Source organism: Charadrius vociferus, unplaced genomic scaffold (assembly GCF_000708025.1).
Source record: "Charadrius vociferus isolate BGI_N301 unplaced genomic scaffold, ASM70802v2 scaffold883, whole genome shotgun sequence".
NCBI classification, from domain to species: Eukaryota; Metazoa; Chordata; class Aves; order Charadriiformes; family Charadriidae; genus Charadrius; species Charadrius vociferus.
In genome coordinates this window covers 1,640,706-1,653,614 of record NW_009647740.1, presented here as the reverse complement: position 1 = coordinate 1,653,614, position 12,909 = coordinate 1,640,706, and positions in this window count along the sequence as shown.

The following is a 12,909-nucleotide window of genomic DNA, read 5'->3' as shown; positions in this document are numbered from 1 at the left end:
ACCTGTAGAAAAAACAACATGAGGGGAAACAAAACTGATAGCTTACTGGGAGGTTAACGTGAAGGTGAAAATAGAGCAAATGTGTTGTTGGAAGAGCCCACTGTCCCCTACAAATTCCAGCTGCTCACCTTCTTCTTTCCCTCTAGTTCCTGAGCAGTAGAAGTAAACACAGTAAAAATCAGCAGCTGGGACTTTGTTTGCAAGGCAACAGCACCGAGCAGAATTCCTCCCTCCATATTTTATAATTTATCTGAAGGCTACAGACATCTGTTTGGATGGCCAAGGGGAAAAAAGCATGAGGGATTTGGGCTAAATTCAGCACCACTTAGGAAAGATGCACCTGGCCCGCCATTTGTTATGTTCTCTCCTCTCTGCTTTATGATTTATATTTTATAAATCCTTTCCATTGTGGCTCCCTCTGCTTCCCTCCTTCTGTTCCAGTTTGATCAGATTGTAAAGGTTCAAAGTGTACTCCTGTTACTTTAATTAAAGTCATTTCCCTCTGCCCTCCCTGTTAGAACAGATGTATTGGAAATCCCCAGGCACCTCCTCCCTGGGCAAAGTTGGATGCAAAAACGTAAAACTGCATTAAGACAAATTCCCTGTGCTAATTGCTTTTCTCTGTGCACCAGGGATATGTGGGAGAGAAGGTGTTTCTTTGTGCCAGCGAGTCTATTTTACCCTCTGTAATGAGTTTATGGTGGCTACCTGGATTCCTTCTCATACCATCTTGCCACTTGCCAAAAAGGCTCAAGATATTAAAAGATGCAAGACACATCTGGCGTGATTTGTTACCTTTACTGCCTCTGCCACTCACATCCTGGGGATCCTGTGTCACTGGCTGGTTCACTGAATTTACCATTCCATTTTCAGTGGAGAATCATGCCTGGTGCATGGAGATTATTTAGGAGCCCTTATCCCTCAACCAGGTTTAAGGCTGAGAGAAGGAGAATACAGCCTGACATAAAACCAGACTTGCAGTATTAAGTCATGAGATGAGGCAGGAGAACACATTTCTATGATTATGCTCAACAGGAAAGTGCCAGCTCTTGCATTTTAGCCAGCTAGCGAGTTAGCTAATTAGCCTATATGAGCCTGTCCTGGAGAGCATTTAGAGATATATCTTTCCTGCTATTGGACTTAGCTGCCCCCTTAGCTTCCCCCTCCTCCTCAACCTTGCTTAATGGGGATTTATTCTCCATATGTTGTTTATAATCCCGCGTTCAGTCTTGATGCTAATTTCCTTCTCTTGCAGCTTCTTTATCAGCACTGCAGATATACTGTATGTGCCTTTCCCGTCTGCTCTAAAAGGATAGCCCGTACAGGCAGGAAAAACACATCTCTACAGAGGGTCATTTCATCCTGGCTAGAGCATGCCAAAAGGCCTAAGCACAAACACCAAGTGACCTGGGAAGCAGAACAGCTCTCTGGCCAGCAAAGATGACTTTAGCCAGTCAAAGCATCATTGGCAGGCTGTGGAGGACAGCAAAGAGCTGTGTGGCATGGAGCTCTGCTGGTTTTGAGGGAGTAAATCCTGATTATGTGCAGAGGTTTAAAGGGAAGTACAAGATCATGGATTTTGTCCTCGCTTGAAGATATATCATGTATACTATGTCTATATTGGCCTGTCACGTAGTCCTGGCTGTGGTCCCCAGGTCATATTCCCAACCTGTGCACACTCAGCAACTCTGCATGCATGCATGAAACCTCGAGAATGCCCAACCCGAGCTGCAGTGTCCAGCAAACGCATTATGTGTGAGTAGAGCTGCTCTTGGTTCACAGCCAAATGCCGCTCCAGAAAGGTACGTCCTTTTTAGCATTATTGGATCCCAGAGTCAAACTGTTCCTTAGCCCTCCACCTCATCAGAAATGCAGAGCAGTGTAACTCTGTCTCCTCCTCCACAATCCCATGCAGATTTATAATAAAAAAAAGAAGGACAACAGCATTAACAAAGACCTTTCTCTCCCGTCTCCATACATTCTTTTCTAGAGACAGTTTTCCTCTCTAATTTTACATGGCACGCTGGGACTTACCATCTGTTTCAGAGAGCCCTCAGATGAGCAGAAACAGGCCATGTCGTACAGCAGCAGAGGAAATCTTTGAGCACCACGTGGACTTCTGACAGAGCAAGGTTTGGAGAACAATTTAATTTAATGTTATAAACAGCTCTGTCCCTCTGTAAGTACTTCCCATGGAACAGGCAAGTTTTGCACTGTCAATTCCCAATCCCAGCTCCTGCTCCTCAAAGGACAACAGAAGTCTGTCATTCTTGGGAAAACACCCATTTCCCTCTCCTTCCTGGCTTTTCTAATGGAAATATTCATCACACACCAGTCTCCTACCTGCCTCTGTGCTGCATTCAGTCATTGAAACCTAGATTCCCAGCCTTACCCTGACACCCTTAGTCAATGTACCATTCCTCAAAGGTCTTAAGAATTTCAAGCTTGTGTCTAAATCACTTTAAAGTCTTCCCATTTTCTTCTTAAAGGGATATCAGACTGGACTGATATATGGTCCCTAAACCAAAGTCAGCATGACTGGCACCCAGTCTGTACATTTGGAAATGCAACGAAATTTACACTCTCCTTCAAGCTTATATATTTCATATTTAAAACACCTGGGATTGTAAGCAAGCACCCAGGACAGCACACAAAGCAACCATTTTTAATTAGGACTTATAAATTAATAATATTATTCAAATGTTGAAATCCAATAGCCTGAAGATGGCTGCTATACTAATGCGTAAATAAAGTGAAAAATCCAGTCATACACGGTACAAGAAAATGAACCCAATGGGAAGAGGTAGTGAACAAGCAAGGGTTATGACCACCCAATGGATAGATATTATATGGTATTCCAACAGCAAGCACAAAACATGCCATTTAAAAGAATGCAAAGACAGAAAATAAGAAAAAATACACTTAGGTATGAATTTTTCATTAGAAATCCCTTGGGCTAAAATTGGTAAACATTTCACTACTGCCAAAAATTCGTAAATATTCTGTGCTACACCAGTGACTCCAGGTCAATAATATCAAGCCACAAAACCTCATTGTTGGATATGGGTAGGTGCCTGTGTGGTATTTTTAAACCTGGAAAATATCTGTAAGTAAGTTTTAATTTTCTGTTCAAGCCAATTGTCATGTTAGAAAAAGGAGGACACATTCAAAAGTGTATGTTTAACAGAGAAGGGAATACAGATGGGGGCATGTTCTGGAGCAACCACCATTGACAGATTTACAGGATAACTGATGGGGTTTTGGAAAGCAGGTTGCATATGATACAAAGGACACCCTGTGCCCGTGAGGGTTGTGAGCACTGATGCGTATGCTGTCACGGTTTGCGCAGCTTGCTAGTGTGTACATTTGCCTTTCCACACTATACTGGAGGTGAGAAGAACCTGAGCTGGCATGAAGACATGCAGCTTAAACATGACACAAAAGAGAGTTAGTGATCACATATTTGCTGGAGGGTGCTACAAGCTTTAGGCATTTCTGGGGCTTTACAAGATAATTTAATTGCTACTTCTTATGAATTTGCTTCTTGCATTTTTTTTCCTTTGGTTTTCTTTCATGCTTGGTCAGAGATGGGCACTTTTTTTAGTAAAAACAAAACATAATAAATTGGAGCTGTCTGAGTAATGAAGGTATCTGGGGGCTGTATTTGATGAAAAGGAAAGTCCTAGCGGGAACAGGAAGAAAAGATTCACTTGCACAAGTGTGCAGATTTTGAGATTTGCCGTCTCCTTGAGAAATATTTTGTGCCAAGAAAAGGACTGTGTGCCTTGTTGGTTTTGCCTGCCTGGCATTGTATAGGCAAAGATCACACAGAATCATTGAAAACTGTGCTGTCCGTTTTAATGCAAGTACCACAAGAGTCAATGGTGCTTCTGAAAAATCCAGCTCCCACGGCTGAGAGAACATCTGCCTTGACAAAGACAAAACTGACTACTATCAGCACCCAAATGAACGATGCCAAATTTCTTACAAGCTGGTGGGATTCTACTTGGATTCTCTGCTGTCTCATATGTCAGCCTCAGTAGCAGGTTTCAGTAGAGCTAGGGAATTCGTTGTGTTTCTTTCTTGTGCGTGTAGCTTGGACTCCTGCAATGGATGATTATATTATTAGCTTTCTGGTAACCACTGCTCTTTTCTCTGCCCAATTGCCCATTCTCACAAAATGTAATGGAAGGTAACATGTGTGAAGACTGCTATTGCTTTCACACCTGACTGAAATTGGACAAAAGCTATTCCTGTCCTACTGATCTCTCCCAGAGATTCCCCAGGTACAGTGTGTGCCATTTTGGGGAGGGTCAACAGCGATGGGCAGAAGCAGACCTTCTGGTCCAGCAAACTGAGCAGTCACTGGTGCTGGTGGCAGCAGGAGTCCCGGCTCTCAAGGGCTCTCTCTTCCTTAGCACTGCTCCTTCCTGTCTTTCCTCCCCATGCTCGGGAACGAAGACCACAAACTCCCAGCCATTGTAAAATTCAGTTTTTCTTACTCTGCTGAAAACCGGTTAATGAACCCTTTCACTGTGCTCTACGCAAAACACATTCCTTCACTATGGCAGAAGTGTTGTGAGCATCCATCTGAAATCGACATTGCAGAAGCTAGTCTTCCTAATCACAGCACTTCACCCTCCTGCTATCAACCCAAAATAATCACTGTAAAAGATGGTTTCCTTCTCAGAGTTCTTACACTGACATGTGCACTTAAAACATTCCTCTTCTAGAAGTACCTGATCATGATGCCTAGTTTCAGTCTTTAATGTGGGAAAGAGCAGTTAGAACTCAAGAAGTAAAGTCCAGAGAGTGCCATGTTTATCTAGAGAGGGTCACAGAAGAGACTTCACTAAAGAAAAAGAGACCCACTTAGCTACTTTCAGGATAATGATTTACAATTATGCTTTTTTTTTTTTTTTTTTTCACCAGAGTATCCACATCAGCTGAACTGTAACAAAAGAGGGCAGGACACTTACAGCTCTTGGGCTTCTCAAGATTTTGCAGCTGTTTTGGGGATACAGATTAGATAGTGCTCCTAAAGCCCATAGATGATTTTTGGAAAACACAGTCTTTATCCTTTCATGATTAGTGTGCATGCAAAGCTCTTCTGTAATTTAGATGGCCCATACTTTAAAAAAAAAAAAAAATAGGGAAAAGAGAATGTTAACCATGCCTCAAAAGTGAAAATCCTGTTGTTTCTTGTCATACTTTCACTGCACATTCTTTGAGGCAGGGGACCATGTGTTTCTGGCATGTTTATACTATTTGATTAGCCCATTACTCTTCTATGTCAGGTGCTACTAGTTATGCAAGCAGTAAGCATAGCAATGGAAATCAAGGTCCTAATAGAAATCAGTCCATAAGAAAACCATTTCTGTCCCAGCTAGAGAAAGTGGTTTCTCTAGGCTGGCTCTCACTGAAGACAGAAATCTGGTGGTGATTTTCCAGGCGCTGTGATAAAGTGTTACTTCGTAGAGTTTCACCAGAGGCAATTATAGATGAACTAGTAAAACTAGGCTACCTTTTAATCCATTCATCAAAATGTCAGATCATCCCATGCAGAGGCAGGAAAACCTATAAATATCGCAGCTAGGTGAGCTACTCTGTTAGAAATATTATATGTGTTTCTCTTGTCCAAGTCAAGAGTTACCTTACAAACAGCAGCAGATTTAGATTTGCGTGGACGTGGGATAAAGAAGAGGAGAACACCACCTAATAGTTATTAAAAAGATATCCCCTTCTTGGCTATAGAATTGATCAAGTATGTATTGCTTATTGTATTGGGAAGGACAAAGTATAAGAAGTGTCCTCTTAAATGGTTTAACTTAGTCTGTGGGCTTGCAGTTGTTTGCCTGGTTGCTCAATTTGTATAGTGTGACTCTCTCTGGTCTTGTAATTGCTGGTTAAGTAATTTTAAAGCATATTAAATTGGGATGACCACATTTCTTTAGGTGTTTTCTTGTTGTCTGAGAAATACCTATGCTGAACTTACAGACATTCTTGCCCTTCACCAATATCTTTGGTTTTGGAAAGTAACTGAGTACTCACAAACAAATGTGTGAGTTGGCTCTACAAACCATGGTGCATTGGTTTTACATGGTATTCTTACTCATTTCCATTATTTTAAAGTTCACATCTAGTCAGCTCTGGTACATGCTCCTTGAAAAAAAGAATGCTTATCACAGTGCATTTTATTAGACTCGTGGGACCTCATTTGATCTTTGACTTTTCCCCAGCTCTCCAGGCAAGAAGGGTTTGTATCAGAAAGCCAACAAGAAACTTTTGTAAGAAACCAAAGCTTGGGGGTTTTGCAAGAAGCCTGTGGCACATGTGGTTTGCACTGTTGTAGAGGGAGCTGAAGGAACTAGCTGATGTTGCGTGAAGAGCAGAAGGAGTGTCATCTATTTTTCTTGGATTTTCTTAGCAGAGAGGAAGTTGGACAGAAAGGAGCCACTTGGATTATTTAATCTAGGCTGCATCCATCACTGGCAACCAAGCTATTATTCCTTTTGATAGGCTGAATGATCAAGTACCAACTTTGTTAAAGGTTGAGTTTTTTTCCTTTCACCCATCACACTGTTGACTAGGGACCATCCTCTGAATCCATTTGGTCTTGTATTGACATCCTTTAGGCAGACAGTAGTCCCCTTCCAATGTTTATCCACATGATGTATTGCTCAGCAGACATCACATTCTCTATCAGCCCTGAATAAGAGCTAAATAAGCCAAGCTTGATTTCTCTCTTATCCAGGGGAAAGCTTCAGTATTTTCCTCATGTTTTAACAATCTGGTTCTGCACCTATTCTGATTTAAATTAATCCATCCTCAGCATAGCTCAGTAGAAAGGGACACTCTGCCAAGCTGCAGTCTTTGGTATTAACCTTGCCTCAATACATCTTGAGATCACAGCTCTTTATTCCTCTCACATTGGTGGGTCATGGACAGCCTGCATTTGTCAGTTATCCGCAAGACTTCCCTCATTTTGAACTGTTGACTTTAGTGTGTGACTTCATATCTTACACTATTCTTCTTACTGATTTCAACTTTAACAGGTTCTTTCTTATCCATGCTCTCTTTTTTATTCTTTAAGTTTATTTCATGCAATGCTTCCCCACCTTTCTTTTTATATGTATCTGTCCTACACAAAATTCATCCCTCAGGACAAGCAGCAATGGAGAACTATTAGGGTCAAGACAAGAAAATCAAGCAAAAGACCCTCTGGGCCCCTTAAGAATCATGGAAGATCTATATCTTCCTCTGGAGGACAAATCAGAGCCTATTTGTTGGCTTCTGCTAACTCTTATTTGTTTCAACACACGATTTGTCACTGGGGTCTCCTCTCACATCTCTGAAACAAACGCCAGATGCTTTCCACACTTGCTTATTTCTCCAGCCACTTCAGATTCAGCCAGCATCAATTGCAATATCTCAGGGAGCGCCCTGTTTGTGCAGCCTGACAATAAAATCTATATCTTTATTCACAGCATTTAGTGAATTCATAAAATGGGGTCGATGGCATCCTAATGGTTATTTCATCTCTGGGTCAATTTTAAGCAGATCCTCAGAATACAGATGGATGCAAGCCCTAGGGAAGCCAAGACCCCTATTACTGTGGTGGCACAGTGAAGAAGTGGCATGAAAATCAGCAGACTGGGCAAGGAAGCTGATCTCTAAGCAAATGGTGTGTAGGCACCAATTCTGACTTTCCCTTACAAAGAGGTGGAGGGAAGAAGAGGGCTCAGCAGTCTCTCTCTGAGTTTTGCCCCATCAAGGTGGAAGGCTGGGAGTTAAGTCTGGGAGCAGACTGGGGTAGCGTTCAGAGGTGCAGTCATTTTGAGTTTCCTCAAAGGGAGCAGACACAGCCATGATTTTGGCTATAAATTTTCCCTCCCTCCCCATGGCTGGAGCATGGTAAAGTGTGCACCCTTTAGAAGGAGAGACCGAGATGACAAGCTTCTAGGGGTTACAGTAGGGGACTGGGAGCCTGTAGCTCATTCTGAGTGTTGTGTATCTTCTTCAGGACATGCCATGCAGGTGTGCCTATGGTGCTGTGCAGTCAAATTGGGTTGCCAGACTTCCCCTGGGTCCCAAAGCATTCGGTGCTGGCTGCTGGAGTACTACTGCTGCAGGGGCAGCCCCCCTTCTGCAGCTACCGCTGCAGTAGCTGTAGGTGCTACTGCATCTGTCAGACCTCCTGTCCACTTTTACAGAGAGACGCAGGTTTGAGATGAAAAGAAAGAAAGGAACATAGAGGAAAAATAAAGCCTCCTAGGGGGTGAAAGCAGATAAAGACGCTTTCAGTTGTATGAACACTCGTCATGACTATTCCTACATGCTTCCTTTGTGCTATTGATCTGATGGTGCATCTTATGTGTGCTTTGTTTTTTTTTTTTAAAAAAAAATCATCAAGCATAGCATTGATTTTTGGAGGGAAAATAGGAAGGAAAAGCAAAAGGCAATATATCAAAACAGGGAGTTGCTCCTGAAGGAAAGATCTCTAGAAGGCAAGTGTCAGGCAAGCTTCCACTTTGCCCACAGTTTTGAATTGAGTGAACAAACCCCTTTGATGACATCACTAATTTCGCAGGCATTTTCAGCTTGGGAGATGATAATGTGCCAAGCCACACGCTTCAAAAGCATGCAAGGTGCAAGGCAGCAAGTGGGGAACTTCTAGCAGGGTGTCATTAGACACAGTCTCTGCTGTTCCACAACTGCTCAGCCACCCCAATGTCCTCTTCAGACCCCTGTCCCCACTTTTGACCATTATGATTCCACTAAGAATATTTTTTTTTCCCAATGTCTAGTCAGAATTTCCTTTGTTGCCTCACAAGTGCTGAATAGAGTGGAAAAATCTCCTCCCTTGACCTGCTAATGAAGTCCAGTGTCAGGTTGGCCTTTTCAACACGGGAATGCAACTGACTTGTGCTCGACTTGTCACCAAGAAGCCCACAGTGCCCTCCTTAGAGCAGAACTGAATTTCTCAGAGAAACCAGGAACTCGAACCCTTTGGGGTACGTCTCGCTGAAGTGAACATGGAAATTTTAAGTAGGTGATAAGCACCTCTTTCAAGCATGTCCTGTGGATTTGAACCCAGGCCCCCCAAAAGAGAGGAAATCCTGTGTTCTTCTTCTGCATGCCATGAGGAAATATTTCAAGAAACTTTGTTTGTTATGCTTCTTCCCTTACATATCCCCAGGATTTATAGCTTTACATGTTTTTATGCAGGAGGAAAGAAAAGGAAGCATCATTAGCATATTTTTAAAGACATTGGAGTGCTTTTTCATCTCCATTACTGAGAAATTGAGTCATCTTTACTCTATATAAATTCTGTCTCTGAGAGCTTTTGTTCAAATGATATTTGCTACTTACCAAAATTTGATTTAGTGAGGGGGTATGCATAGAAGAAATGGAAGGGAAATATTAGTATTTCATTGGAAATTTTAATATAGACATTAAATGGCACCAAAACCCAGACAACTTGGTGCTTTTATTAACTTAGACTCCTAGTCGTTAAACGTTTTTCTTCTAGTCTTGCTCCTTTTCCTACTTTCTTAATACTCTAGCTCTACAAATCGCACCCATTTTCTCCTGTGTGGGATCTCTAACAGGTATCATCCATGATTTTTTCCACTGTACACGTACTGGATTTATGAACAATGTGGTGTGTATAAAAAAATGAAAGAAAAAATAGCAATAACTACCTCCAAGCAGAAAGCAGATGAGCCTTTCCCACATGGCTGTAGTGGGATGGTGTGCACCATACTGATGAGGTGCACAGAGACTGCCACCGAGCCTCCGTCAAGGTAAATTCTGTTACTTATGCTTCTGCTCTTAGACCTGCATCCAGTCCTGTTTGTTCCAGCTTGCACTAAAGATGCCAGCCAAAGGCCCCATTAATCTTCATGTGTCGGGAGGCTCACCCAAGAGCACCTCTCCTTTGCAAAGCGCACAATGAATTGTAAAGCCAAAGGTGATTTGTCTGAATGGGTTTGGGAATGTTACTAAAGTAATGCGTAATAATGATATACATTTCATTTCCTATTCTCATCATTGCTTGAATCTTGGTGACCATAACTTGTTTTTAGCCTGAAAAATGATAAAAATGTGGGGGTTTATGCAGTGAAGCAGCAATATCAGGCCAGTGCCAATAGGGAACAGGTTCATAGATCACACATCCATATGAGACCATTAGGAGTCACCGAGTCTGACATCAGATTAGAGATGTGGAACTTCTCTGAGCAATTCTGGCTTGAACTGAGGAAAAAATTTGAGCTTTACTTAAGAGTTGTCAGAAGTGAAGAAATTACCATCAGCCTTGGTCACTGCTCCCAGTTGATAACGATTCTCAATCTTCCAAACTATCATCTTATTTTCTACCTGATTGTATCCAATCCCCGCTTCCCAGCCATCAGAATGTGGTATTTCTGCGTGAAACTTGGTGAGAAGTCCCTATGCAGGTATTTCCTCTTCATCCCAAAACCAAATCCATTGCTTCTCTGTTTCAAGCTTCTAGGAAAAAAAGCATTGTTTGACTTAAACAAAAAGAGCCCTTTGCTATCTGTTAGTCCTTTTTGAACTATTTCTTTCTGGTCTGCCAGGACTCAGGATAAATTCTCCATTGACTGTGCCCCTGATTCATTGATCTTTACAGCAGGCTCACCCAGAACCTGTTGCTGTCACTGGTAAGCAGTTACACAGCAACTAACACATTTACACCACTGATGAAACTCAGCTCAGTAACTACTCCTGAGGGAGCCAGTGATTCGGAGTTTGATACAATGGAGAAGGATATTCCGCTTGCAAATAGTTTCCAGCTGTTCATTAAGATGTGTATGCTAAACAGTACTAAAACTGAAAAGATGCTGAAATGTAAAAGCCAAAGAAGTAAAAAATAAAAGTACTGGTGTAAAAGAAAGTGGCAATCAAATAAAAAAGAATCAGGACTATTGTTAAACATTCTTTGCAAAAGTGCTGCTTCTCAAAGAAGAAAAAAAAGCACACAAAAACAAAATATCAAGAAGTCTGAAAGAAAGGATTAACAGGTTCAGATCAGTTCTCCAGTGCTGTATAATTCTCCATCACTCACTATCACTGTATTTACACCGCCCACACAGCCTTTCCCTTGCCTCTTGTTTTGTGCTGTAATGGAAATGCACTGTTGGATTTCCACTGTTGACTTTATATGTTGTTTATTAAGTGTGTAGAACATATTTTGAAAGAAACGTGTCCCAGGGTACATCAAGACATGTCAGACTGTGATAGCGTTTTCTTATAGTGTGCTAAGCTGGTGAAGCAGAAGAATTTGCTTATGGTGAGGACTAAAATGATGGATCTGTTTAGTGGCTTGAAATGTGTTGATTATAGGGTGTTGTAGGCTTATGTAGGTGTATGGGCAGCTTTCTAGTTAGTATTTCAGCATATTGTATAGTAGCTAACATAAGCAACAGGGATATTTTTACCAGGTACAATAATTTATGTTTGAACTTTAGCACATTAAACCCCCCTATTTCCTGTTTAAGGGATCTATTCCTAATCACCTAGCAATGGCGTCTGTTGATATCCACACACCTTTTAGAGGAAAATTTGAGAATTAATACATGATAATTGTACTTCTGAGGTGAAATAAAAATGAAAGAAGATAGTTTTGAGGCATTATGAAATGAAGGTAATTAACCCTTAACCACTTACCACGTAACTAATTAACTGCTTACCCGTAAAGTATTTATAAAAGAAATATGGTGGAGTCTCTGATGATCTGCAGACTTTAAATCACGGTCAAAGGCCTTTCTAAGAAGTAACCTCCAGATAATCAAGTAGCTATGGACTTGCTGCAGGAATAGCAAGGAGAAATTTCATAGTTAAGTAGGAGATTAGGAGATCAAATAACATTCTGTGTAATTCTATCATTCAGTGCTTTCGCAGAATCAAAGAACTTTCTTCTGCAGCTCTCCAAGCACTTAAAGAATGAATACATTAAGCTTAATCATGGACACATCACCCTCTCCTTTCTCAGCTGGGCAAAACGAGGCACAGTGAAGTTACAGGGCTGGTATTTTTAGAAGTGGGCTGGAATGCTGGGTGCCATCTCTTCGGGGTGCTCAGCCTTTGATGCACAAAGAGGGATTAGGCATCTCATAGTAAACTGTCTGAGGTCTTGTGCTCCACCTGTGCAGTGGAAGAATACATGACAGCAGGAGACTGACATCCCCACATCATCCTTTTCCCTTTTATTCTTATCCTGTAGTGATACACAGAACTTAGCACATTGCTCCGTGTGTTGGCAACTAGGATTCCAGATGACTGAGTGGATCTGCCAGTGTACTTCCTATCACCCTGAAAAGCCTGACTCTGTGTTCAACGCGTGGATCAAAAGTCCACCTAGTAGACTGGGAAAGGCCAGAGAGAGTCATGAAAAGTAGGAGTGAATTGCAAGGTGCTGAAAATCTTGCTTCTGCTGCTAAAGTCTAAGACAATCTTCCCCTTCTCCCTCTGCCTTTTACCCGACAGAAATCCCCATATCTGTACCACATCATGCTGTGACAGTAATTAACCACCAACCTCTAGAAACACAGAAAAAAAGAAATAACATGATAACCTGCAGCCCTGTCTAGTCCCATGCTTTGGCCTCTTAGCTTGCCTCACAGTGCTGTCCCAAAGCATAGACAGGCGTAGGCTGCCTGCATAACAGTTTTGGCCTCCTCCCCTGAGTAGCTGCTCTGGCCAAGTTTTGTAATCAGTGACCAATGATCACCAAACTAGCAAATGGGACATATGCACCCAGCAGCAGATGGCAGTGACTGTACTCAAGCATGACAGATCTTTGCACAAAGAACTGGCTGCAGAGGGAAGCAGACTGTTCAGGCCACCTAGATAAAACTGTCCCTCTGCTCTGAGCCTCAAGTAGAA